Source organism: Sinohyriopsis cumingii, chromosome 15 (assembly GCF_028554795.1).
Source record: "Sinohyriopsis cumingii isolate HCF-2022 chromosome 15, ASM2855479v2, whole genome shotgun sequence".
Taxonomy (NCBI): domain Eukaryota; kingdom Metazoa; phylum Mollusca; class Bivalvia; order Unionida; family Unionidae; genus Sinohyriopsis; species Sinohyriopsis cumingii.
In genome coordinates this window covers 91,174,846-91,187,937 of record NC_142975.1, presented here as the reverse complement: position 1 = coordinate 91,187,937, position 13,092 = coordinate 91,174,846, and the positions used below count along the sequence as shown (strand labels likewise).

Below are 13,092 nucleotides of genomic sequence, written 5' to 3'. Positions count from 1 at the left end.
CTCAATCTGTGTGAGGAATTTTACATGGATTCGGAAGACACATGCCATGTGTCGACTGGTTTGGCTCAAACTGTGTGAGGAATTCTACATGGATTCAGAAGACACATGCCATGTGTTGACTGGTGTGGCCCAAACTGTGAGGAATTTGACATGGAGTCAGAGGACACTTGCCGTGTGTTGACTGGTGTGGCTCATAATGTTGAATGACAAAAGATTAGCTTGAAGATATTTTTCCTTTATATTACAACTTCTGCTGCTTGAGGAAGCTTAATGCATGGTTTATGTATTAGAGCAGAGTGGATACTTATTGAATCTGAGGTCAGAAGGTCAAAGGTCAGTGCCTTTCATTTATTCATGGTTTCAGCAGAATCTTTTACAGATTCACATATTACATAAATGCCTTACAGAATAAAACACTAAAGCCTAAAATGTTTGATATACATGGAAAGCACTCACACAAAGCTTAGGGTTACAAACTGTAGGGGGGCCCCGAGTGGCCAAGTGGTCTAAAGTGCTCTTCATTACAGATCACTGCCATCTCACCTCTGTCTGCGTGGGTTTGAGTCTCGGATTTGGCTAATGTGGGTATGTGAGAAAGCTTGCCAGTAGCTTCTCGTGGGTCGGTGGTTCTTTCCAGGGTTTTCCCGAGTGCTTCCTCCACCATTAATACTGGCTACCATGTATAGCCTATCATGTGCTGAAAAATGGCATTAAACCCTACAACAACAACAACAACAACAAACTGTAGGAGCCCTGGGTGGCTGAGTGGTCTAAATGCTCACCATTTATTACGAGTCTTTGCTCTTAGAAAAAGTAACAGATAAGAGTGAAAAGCAACAAGCTTAGCAAAATTCAGCAGATAATTTGTTTCCCTAGAATATGAAGCAAAAAATGTTATAAAAAGGAACTTACATTATTACGAATTAAATCCCAAATAATCATAGAATTACAGACTTTATTAATACTAATAATTTAAAGTCCTGAATAAAATTCAGTAGAAGTCTAAATTAAATCCAAAACTGAAGGTGATGATGTATCTGTGGTAGCTTGTAGAGTATTGATATGCCAACAGTCTTTGGTTGAATCACAGTAATATAATTCCAGGTTTGAATTCACTATAAATTCCAGTGAATGACTCTGTCAAAGAATTTTATCAGAGCACTTTTTTATTTCCAGAGAAACTAATCACTTTAATTGAACAATTTGGAAAAGATATATTCCAGCCCAAAATAATACTGGACACAACATGTAATACAACTTGATTGTGTAGAACTTAATGCATGAATGAATTTTCCCTTCAGTGACAAGATTATATAGTCTTCTACTTGACCTCAGGTCACAATTAGCGTTTCTATATTTTAAAAAAAATATTACCTAATGGGAAATAGCCTTCTAGAATGATCCCGATGTTACAAAATAAAAATGTTACTTATTATTAGAAACCAGAACCTGGACTATGTCAAATACATTAATGAAATTCCAAAACCTAGACCTAGACCCAAATAAACATATTCTGTTAATAATAATTCTGATTTTAAACCCATACACACAGGATATTTTAGCTATGAGTTGTTTACAGAATAAAATTTTTAAAAAAGTCAATTCGGGTCAGAAATAAACTCAGTTTCGGACAAGATCAAGTCCAGCATACAACGTTACATTACATTCTCTCATGAGTTATACCGGCTACCATGTATGGCCTATCATATGCTGAAAAATGGCATTTAGCCCCACAGCAACAACAACAACACAAACTGCAAAACTCTTTGCATAGCTCATAAGTAAATCATTAAGATCAACAGAACTATTCAGCATTGTAACTACTGCATGGTAATTTTATGTCAAATAGATGTGTCTAGAATCTACCATTCACTAGTTCTACTCCCTTTTAGTTCCTTTTTAGTATTATCTGGACTTAAATTGTCCATGATCCAGAAATGTTCAGATCATCACAGATTGTCTAAATAGTCATTGTTGTCACATAGCCAGTAGTTTCTATTGTCTTCCACTTTTTCATAATTCTTATAATCAGATAAATTGGCCAAAATACCTGTGGTATGATTATTTTGCTGACTTTTTAACAAAAATGTTAGATGATTGTAGTGCTACTTCACCAAAAGACAGGCCTTTTTTTTCTCTAAATCTCTATTCTAGTTGCATGTGAGTGAACAAAAGGTGAACAAAATGAACTGGGATTTAGTTGGGACAGTTGCACATACTTCGGACCCAGTTTGGAACAATCACCCACCGATGCAGTTATAATTCACTGAGTAATTCGAGTTCCTACCATTTATTATTTTAAAGTCTAATTTTATGGGTACCATGTATACTTAAATGAAACTTGATGTACAACAATGCAGGCATCATCTGTGGTTATATTAGTGCTGTTCCAACTCCATAGGGATACAAAGAAAATTGCTATAACAATGGCTCAAACAGCTGCTAATTAATGTTAAATTTAAGAGAAAGAATCTTGTACAAAATAACTTCCTGTCCAAAAGCTAAGCTCATTATCTAAATTGTATGAGGTAACCCAAGATGTATGCTACAGTATCATTCACGTTCTTAAATATGGCACGCTTATTATAGTGGAGTCGTTGATGGATATGTGTTATTTTTCATACCTGCATTTAAACAAAGGCATGCTGTGACAGTGGTATCACTTTTGGGTTGCTACAGCATTATTTTCAGTGAAGTTAAGACTTGGTTTATACATTAGTGGCTATTTTGAACTAATTTCTCATTATTAGGAAGAGAAGAAAAAAAACTTGTGTTGAAACCTTTACATTGACATGGTTTGAAAGTCAGGTTGATACTACTTTACAAAGACATAAAAAAGATGACAAAAATGCCCTGCTACAATTTGACCCAATCTCAAAAAACTAACTGAATGTATTTAAATGGTATCCATAAAACGGGGAATAATAATTAAATTGTATGTTTTTCTCCGACAGTTATCAAAGCGGAGAATATAATAGCTATTAATTACAACTGTAGATCTAAAGCTTTGGAAAGTCGAATCAATACTGTTTGAATATTAATAATGGTATGATCATTTGAATGGAAAAAGGTGGGTAGGGTAAAAAGAACTGATTGATGCTGTGCATTTCAGTAATACCATCATGTGATAATATGTGTGTGTGTGTGTGTGATTTGGACTTTTTAACGTAGCTTTAACAACTTTTCAGTCATATTGCTACAATGTCAGCAGTGTGGCAGTTTATAGTGATGTCTAGCACTGGGGCATCATGCCACAGACATATAGCATCATGTCCCACCCAGTCACACTATCCTGAACCCAGGCCAGCCAGTCTAACACTAACCTCTTAATGCTGAGTGCCAAGTGAGGTAGCCGTTAGTACCATTTTTGTAAGTCTTTGATATGACTCAGCCAAGGATTGAACCTCCTGCATCCAAGGTGGAGGCTCTAACCACAAGGTCACCAGAGCAGTTCATGTGATAATAGAAGTGATCAAGAACTGAAAGGTTGGTAAAGCATAGCTGTATTCCAATGTTCATACCCTGATATGCAATTATTTCTATATTGCCAACATACATGTATTAATCTTTCAGCACAGTAATCTAAACCTGATCACAGATGGGACAGAATTCAGTATAATCTTTAAGGACAGTAATCTAAACACAATCACAGATTAGACAGAATTCAGCATATTCCAGCAAATTCTTCTTTGTAATACTTGTTACTTTATTAATATGCATGTACAAGAAATATAACATTGAAGATCTTCAAACAGAATAATTTAACCTTATTTGAATATCATGAAGGAACACAATATTGAATTAGTATGGTATTTGAGAAAGAATAAGAAACACCCCAACATTTTTCTTCTGACAAGACATATTCAGATTTCTCTGATTAATTTGCTGCTAAGGTCTGGAGAGGACTTTTATTAGGAAACTGAAGAAAAAATTGTTTTGAGTGACATATTGGCTTTTTTATACATGTAACACCATCATCAGTTGTCATATGACTATACATAACCTCACTATTTATTTCCGTATTTATTCATTTTTATACAATGATAGCCTGTATATTACGAGTCTGGTGCAGTCAACCCAGGCTGGTATTGAATCCACAACCCATGGATAACAAGTCTGATGCAGTCAACCCAGGATGGTATTGAATCCACAACACATGGTCCTATGGATAACAAGTCTGATGCAGTCAACCCAGGTTGGTATTGAATCCACATCCAATGGATTACAAGTCTGATGCAGTCAACCCAGGCTTGTATTGAATCCACAACTCATCGATTACAAGTCTGATGCAATTAACCCAGACTGATATTAAATCCAAAACCCATGGATAACAAGTGTGATGCAGTCAACACAGACTGGTATTGAATCCAAAACCCATGGATTACAAGTCTGATGCAGACAACCCAGGCTGGTATTGAATCCACATCCAATGGATTACAAGTCTGATGAAGTCAACCCAGGCTTGTATTGAATCCACAGTCCATTGATAACAAGTATTATGCAGTCAACCTAGACTATTATTGAATCCACAACCCATAGATTACAAGTCTGATGCAGTTAACCCAGGCTGGTATTGAGTCCACAACCCATGGATTACAAGTCTGATGCAGTTAATCCAGGCTGGTATTGAATCCACAACTCATGGATAACAAGTCTGATGCAGTCAACCCAAACTGATATTATGTCCACAACCCATGGATTACAAGTCTGATGCAGCCAACCCAGTTACAAACCTCATGCCATCAACCCAGGCTGGTATTGAATCAACAACCCATGGATTACAAGTCTGATGCAGTCAACCCAGGCTGGTATTGAATCCACAACCAATTGATTACAAGTCTGATGCAGTCAACCTAGGCTGGTATTGAATCCACAACTCATGGATTACAAGTCTGATGCAGTCAACCCAGGCTGGTGTTGAATCCACAACCTATGGATTAAAAAACTGATGTAGTCAACCCAGGCTGGTATTGAATCCACAAACCATAGATTACAAGTGTGACACAGTCAACACAGTTACAAACCTGATGCAGTCAACCCAGGCTGGTATTGAATCCACTACCCATGAATTACAAACCTGATGCAGTCAACCCAGGCTGGTATTGAATCCACTACCCATGAATTACAAACCCGATGCTCTACAAACTGAAAAAATGTGGTGTCCTTTTTAATATAGAGCAATAAACCAGTCAACATTACTAAATACACTTGATGACTTAGCTATATTTTTGCACTGATACATTTTTATAAGGTGAAAAGTAGGTTCATTGTTGACTTCATTGCAACACACTTGATGACCCCACCATATAATTCTGTATTGATACATATTTGTAGGGTAAAAGTACCGGTATGTTGATTATGGGCTTCTTTCCATCACACTCGATGACCCCACTATTTAAATTCCTTTTTATATGGTGATAGGTAGATTAATTTTGGACTTTACTGCAACACACTGGGTGACACCCCACTATATAATTCTGCAATGACAAGTTTTTATACTGTGATTGGTATATTTGTTGTTAACTGAACTACAGTGCACTTGATGACTCCACTACATAATTTTAAACTGATATATTTTTATTGAGTAATTATTGAACCTAATTACAAAACACTAGTACATTTCTGCATGCAGACTGAGCTTTTCAAGAACATGACAGCGGCAATGCTATGCTTTGTTAAAAAAAATAAGGAATGCACTCAATGACCCCACTATAATATTTCATATCAACTTTTGTTTAGTTATAGACAGGTTCACAGTCAACTCTACTGCAATTCTCTTTAAGACCTCACTATACTGGATTGATTTTTGTTGCAGCATTTGTGCAATTTTTAAAATGATACATTTTCAGATTGTACTGTTACAACATTCAAACTTGTAATATTAGAGACAACTTCAAGTCAAAGATTAAGTAAATGTTGCTGTATTATTCAGTTAAAAGAATTCCACATTGAACTGAAATCTTTCTATTCAAGAGAAGAACAAAAATAGCATTGTAAATATAGCACAAGATGAATTTCATTTCCTGGCTGAGCTATTGAGGGATATGATTGCAGCTTTACAACACCTTTCTGAAAACAAAGTAATGAGTTATTGGTTTAACATAATGATTAGTGTTCTTAAATATATGCACGCACAATAATTATTATGCAGTGATATGTGACCATCTGTCTGTAACCATGTTCATTTCTCCACAACAACTTGAGTTGTCCACCATCATCAGCTTCCAAACTTTGTGAATGGCTTGCACTCTGGGGAATGGAGGAATCCTGTAGATTTCAGGGTTGAAGTTCAAGGTCAAAGTCACTAGAAAATTTGCTTCTGTATAATAACTTGACTTCTCTACCATCTGCAGTCATGAAACTTTTGTAGATCATTTGCATTTTTGTTGGGAAAGAGGCCTATACATTTTGATGTTCAAAAGGCCAAGGTCACTGTTTCTGAAGGAAGAAAAATCATTTCCATACAATAACTCTAGTAACTAGTAATCTTCAGCTTCCATATTTTGCAGATGTCATGCAATTAGCGTAAGGAAGAACCCTGTCAATTTTGGGATCTGAAGATCATGTGTCCAGGTCACTGACTGAAAGGAGACAAATGATCTCTGCACAATATTGATTCTGTATTGAAGACCTTGACCAGTCTTTGTGGCAGGCTTGCACTTAAGAAAAATAAACTTATTGATTCTGAAGTCAGAGGTCAAAGACACAGACTAACACACACACACACACACACATCAACACACATAGAGTAATGTTAACTCTACATCATAGACCAAGACAAAACTTTGAGGATGATAGACTAAGGTCAAGGTCACTGACTTAAAAAAGAAAAATAGTATGTGTACAAAGATTTCAGTTATGGACCAAAGACCTTAACCAATGTTTGTGGATGATTTGCAGATTGGGTAAGAAAGAAACCAATTGTGGAGTTTATTTTCAGCATTGGGGGTAGTCAAATATCAAGATCACTGTGTCTCAAGTATGCCACTCTACAGTTTCATATTTTGCATAGGGTTAGGATTTTAAAGAAAAAGAATTTCCCCAGCTTTCCTCACTAGTTATACTGGCTATTTAAAAAAGACCTTGTATAGCTTGGGTATAATTCAAAGAACCTTTAATTCCCCTTATTTTGGTTTATGATTGATGGGTGTAAGATGGGTTATAGAGTATACAGTTTGGCATTACTCCAGATGTGCACCTTTCAAAAAAGTGCTAGCTCCACCTGGTCAGTTTCACTTCCTGAACTTCAGAGGTAAATTGTCTAAAAGAAAGAGCCGATAACTTTTTTTTTCACATTTTATATATTTGGTAGTTCATTCATTGTACTTTCAGAAGCTGGTATTGTCTAGTCTGACAAAATTCATTTTCCCTATTTTAATAGCTGCTATGGATAGTGTACTTTAGACAAATTCAGGCTGATATTTTTTAGCACAAGGGAGCATTCATTTTAGTTAGCAGTGTGTTTAAATCATGTACAATTTCCAAAAGTACAATATCCAAAGAAATAGCATCCACATTACATTAATGTAGCATAGAAGTATGCCACCATTCTCTCCATTGTGCATGTTTTAAATGCAAACAGCTTCACCTTACATACGTCACTCTCTCAAAAGTACATAATTGGTGAGCGCCCCCAAGGAAGAAAACTAACCTTGACCTTGAATATGGCTAGCAGTTTACACGTAGAAGAGGCCTAAAGATTGGGGTCAAAAGTTCAAATATCAATGTCATTGTGGCTCCAAGAAGAAATGAGTTCAGCAAAAGGTATGTTCTTGGCCAGCTTTGTGGATGTCTTGCGCTTAGATTATGGGGTCAACAGGTCAGAGGTGATGGTCATTGTTAGTCATATAAGAAAATAACGGGTTTTGTACTTTAAATATAGTTCAATATCACACACCTTGACCAAAAGTCATGGTTGTCGTGATCCGTTAGTCAATGATCCCTAGAGTCAACCATGCACTACTAGGCATAAAAACTATTGAACACTGAGTGGGCATATATTGTGCCATTCGCGCTACTCGTTATACTGTCGGGGGAGGGGGTCAGTGCTTTCTTTTAAACAATCTTGAGTAAACTCAAATGCATGTAGATCTTTATGATGTTTTTAAATCGTTGATATTGATATCCATGCATGTAGATCTTTATGATGTTTTTAAATCTCAACCTTCTTCTTAACCTCTATTTTCTATCGGTAAAAAAGCACTACTGTGTTCTCTTTCCAAGCAGAGAGGAAAACAATATGAAAACTGAACAGCTGATAATTAATTGATCTTTACCTGCCAAATGATTCTTTTTTTTTTAAAACTGTAACTGTCAAAAATACATTTTAATGGAGAGACAGACAGACAGAAACTGACAGAGAGTTGCTGTATCTAAAAGTACACATTATCGATGTCGTGGGTGTACACTAACTTCTAGTTATTAAAAAAAAATGGTGTATTCGAAGGATGATATCATAATATTATCGTATTTAACACTGTAACATTGGAGTTCGACGATTCATTGCGACCAGGATGAAACCCCTCGGCTTAATCTGTACATGTGTGAGTGCTGCATTTCCAAGGACCACGGAGAAAATGTTTACAAACGAACACGTCCGAATTTTCTTCTTAAAATTCAAAGCCTTAAATCATAATATTGGGTTATATTTGGAAAACGTATGGTGTTATATAGATCAAGATAAACTATTATGTGAATGAATAATGTGGGTGTGGCTTTTTAAAGAAAACGTAGACGAAACAAAAATAAATGCAGACGGGCAGAAAGGAAAACAGGCATTAATGAGAGAAGAAAAGAAAATGAAAGGACAAAATAAAAAATAAAATGAAAGTAGAATGAAAAAATATAAAAGTAAAATTAGTAGAATAAAAATCCGTCTTCCAAAACAATACCTCACATATTTTAATATTTCTTTCATATTAATATATTATTGGAACACGGGTATTTGAAAGTCTACTCTATTGCTGTGGTAAAAATAAATAAATAAATATGCCAGAATATAAGAAAATCGTGTACAATCCTTGTCATTTGTCTCCAAACAGATATTTACAAATATTTTCATGCTACTGTCGATCCTATTTTTACTTTCTCCAAATACACTGTTTTAATTCAAAATAATTCTTAACTATCTGAAATCGATAAGAACACTCAATTCTCAGTTTAAAATCTATAAATGTGCTATTACCTCCACTCTTCCCCTATTTTTTTTTAAAAAAAAAACCATGTCCCTAAGTCAATTGATAAATTTAAACTCTGGGTTAATACTTCAACAAATTGGCAAAATAAAGACATGAGCTTTTACAGCGGATTTTTTGAGACGTAGTTTCTAACTGTAACCCTTAGGAAGTCTAATTACTTTTTGATATTCTACAGCTTTTCTAGTCTTAGCTTAACACAGAAAACAGAGATATCAATCCAAGAAAATAGTCTGTGCAGTTCTTAATTTGTACATGTTAAATATTGTTTAGCGGGGTTATATTATATAAATGGGATCTTACTTGCAGGATATTAAAGATACGAAAATCTCGCAACCTGTCAAACAACCAGCTTTCCTGACAATGAGTACAAATGCAGACTATCGTTCTATAAACATGATACAGAATGCAGAATTCTTTTTGTCCACTTTTTAAACTCTTGCATAGTTTCATGGTTTAGTGAAGGCAGGGTCATGACAAACCAGATCTGATTTGGCCAATAGAGTATAAGAAAATAAAAAGTTATTTTTTTAATTGAAAAAACTTAACTCTAGTTAATAATGGAATAGTATTAAATAACGAAGTTACAGAAATGTACTGTAGATCAAGTGTGGCAGGATTTATTGGATTTCGTCAAACTAATAAAAAAGTCCACTAGCATTTATTTATCTCCAAAATAAATGAATGGTTATAAAAATTAAAAAGAAAACGATGCCTTGCTTAATTTAGCAAACGAGCACGTGTTCTGCGCAATGCAAACTGACAAGGCCCCCTAACTACATGGCGCCTTAGTATAGTGCAGTGATTCAAATAACACAAGTACGACTAATTTAGGCCGATAAATCAGCCTCTCACCCAAGATGGCATTTATTGGCGGTTTATGGGCTGATATCGCCTATTGATTAAAACCTGCACGAATCTACAGACAATCTTAGCGATTAAAATGAATGTGTCAGCGATTCTCCAATAGTTGTTGGACAGCAGACAAGCGCGGCCGAGAGGCCAACAATAAATTTAAATGACCAATAAATATCAATGGTGCCAATGAAAATTATTTAGTAACAGTATAAAAGAAGAACCTTTACAGTTGTATAATAGAAGAAGTGTAAATGTTATTATCTTTTTTAATATTATTGAAAAAGTGAAATACCCCACACTAGGACGATAAATCAGCCTCACAACCGTGATGTGACTGGCGTTTTACGGGCTGATATCTCCTATTCATTACCTGCAAAACTTCTACAGCCAATCTTGACTGCAAACATCGGTTTTCTACATTTTATACACTTATCTGTATTTCTTGTGGCTGTGGAGCTGCCCTCGGCTAGAGTTTTTTTCTTCTTTCGACATGTACATTTTATCTCCGTAGCAAATCCTATGGCTGGCGACTTGTAAATCCACGTGGAAATGCGCAACCCTCTAGCCCCTTGCCATTTTGAATTTCGCGCTAGTTACGGCTGTTACCATAACCCTGTCTAACCTGTTCGCAGGTTTGTTCCGGAAGATTTGTGTAGAGCAAAATTGCACATTTGAATGAACTGGTGACATCAGACCCCTATGTCGTTCATCAGTATCAACACATATTTGGGTGGTTGATTTATCGGACCAACCTCATACATGAACATTACGTGGCGTACGAAAGTGTCGTTGAATTTTGCACCAACTACAGATCTGTTAAATGCACCATGCAATATCTCTATATTTTTTAAAAGACTTGTTTACATTTATTTTTCCATCTGACAGAGAGTTTATGACACCAGTCTATGTACGCTATGTGCATCCGTTTTCGATATTGTTCAACAAGATCCTTAAAGACTGTTATCAGTTTTACAGCAGTGACTAAATACAACGAGACGTGAATTTGGGTCATATGACACTAACTTGGCAGAGGAAGTTCAGTTGCAAAAATTTGCTTGGACTTAACGGTGATTTCTAATTCCAGGGGTTTACCGTAAGTACTCCTCAGTGTACATACCATGTTCCTCAATTTATTATTAAAAACCTGTTAGGTTTAACATGAATGAACGTTAAACAATAAGGAGCGAAAATGGCAGGTAACGACCACCATCATCATCATAATAGCCTAAATAGGCGTGACAGTTTGACTCGGTCACTCGCCCACTGGGAATCGTATTATTGTTTAAAACTTACCTATAAATAATACATGTAGTATATGCAGATATATATGAGTGGTTATATAGTACATGTATTATTGATATTTAAACAGCGATACAAGCTCCTTTGTATACTCCCAGCTAGTCCTACATGTAAGACATAGCACATTTTGATTTTGTTAAGGTGCTGTAACATAAATATCAGCGTCGGGTCTTACAGGTAGGACTAACTCCCAGCCAATCACTGAATCAGCCATCCAGATGTACAGGGCCCATTCATAAACCCTACCCTAGTGATCTTTTTTTCCCCCTCTACCCCCCCACTTTAAAAAAGAGTGGAATATTTTTTCCTGGATATAGAGCGATTTTAATATACAAATCAAGTTACAGCTTGAAAATAAATGTGTGATTTTTTGTGCATGTGATCAGATGTTTTTTATAGAAATAAGTGCAAATTGCGCACTGTGTCGATCATAGAATAGACCCTGCATATATTCATTATGATCATTGTTTTAATCTTAAAGTACAGACATTGCTTGTGGAATGGGAATCATATGAGAAATTTTGCTATGGTACTGCCTCAGTGACCTGGTGGTTAGAGCATCCACCTCAGATGCGGGATGTCACTGGTTCGAACCCCGGCTGGGTCATACCAAAGACTTACAAAAATGGTATTTACAACAGCCTCGATTGGTGCTCAGCATTAAGAGGTTAGTGTTAGGACTGGTTGACCTGGTGTCAGGATAATGTGACTAGGTGGGACTTCATGCTACATGTCTGCGGCATGATGCCCCAGTGCTTAGACATTACTATAAACTGTCACACTGTAGACATCGTAGCGATATGACTGAAAAATTGTTAAAGCTACTTTAAAAATCTGAAAATCACACACACACACATTTCGCTATGTTCATATTTCAGTGACTAGGTCAAAAAAGTTAAAAAAGGTTGTGTAAGTTTAAATTGTCCAGGATAATTTGAATAAACAATTATCGTTAACAGGTTTCACATCAGTGTGGTTGAGGAAATTGGTAAAGTTTATGCCTGCCATATTTCTAGACAGTGTAGATTTTTTTTGGGAGACTCAAAAAGTGTTTTGAGATCACAATGGGGTGGGAGTGCACATGACTTAAAAAGTTATGTCCTATTGAGCATAAGTAATCTTTTAATTTACAAATTCAAATCTGAATGAAAGAAAATAATTTGTCTGTTCTCTTTGAAGCATAATACACTTTCAAGGAAAACAAATAGTAGGTAGATTTAGCATTGTATCATCACATATCTGCAAACACTCACATGATCACAACCATAATGACATTAAGTAAAAACATGTTTCTTTAAAATCCATGTAGTAATAGCATTGTAAGATCTTTATTTTTAAAATCCATACCGTAATAGTAATGTAAGATCTGTATCATTAAAATCCATACCATAATTGCACTGTAACATAGTATCTTTAAAATTCCATACCATAATAGCAGTGTAAGATCTGTATTTTTAAAATCCATACCATATTTTTAAGATCTGCATCTTTAAAATCCATTTCGTAATAGCATTGTAACATCAGTATCTTTACAATCCATACCATGATAGCATTGTAAGATCTGTATCTTTAAAATCCATACCATAATCGCATTGTAAGATCTGTATCTTTAAAATCCTTACCAAAATATCATTGAATTGCATTTAAAACATGCACAATGGAGAGAATGTTGGCATACCTATTTGCTACAGTAATGTAATGTGGATGATATTTCTTTGGATGTTGTACTTTTGGAAATTTT

General features: G+C 35.5%; 1 protein-coding gene across 2 annotated transcripts in view; it reads left to right on the top strand.

Annotated features, from left to right (window-relative positions):
* Positions 1 to 10,959: 10,959 nt before the first annotated feature.
* LOC149782289 (high affinity cationic amino acid transporter 1-like) overlaps positions 10,960 to 13,092 on the top strand; it is a 71,427-nt gene continuing 69,294 nt past the window's right edge. The window contains exon 1 of one of the 2 annotated variants that reach the window (XM_089933670.1): positions 10,960 to 11,145. The gene's annotated coding sequence lies outside the window, so the exon portion shown is untranslated. The remainder of the gene's footprint in view (positions 11,146 to 13,092) is intronic. The other variant, XM_089933669.1, reaches the window with a different exon arrangement.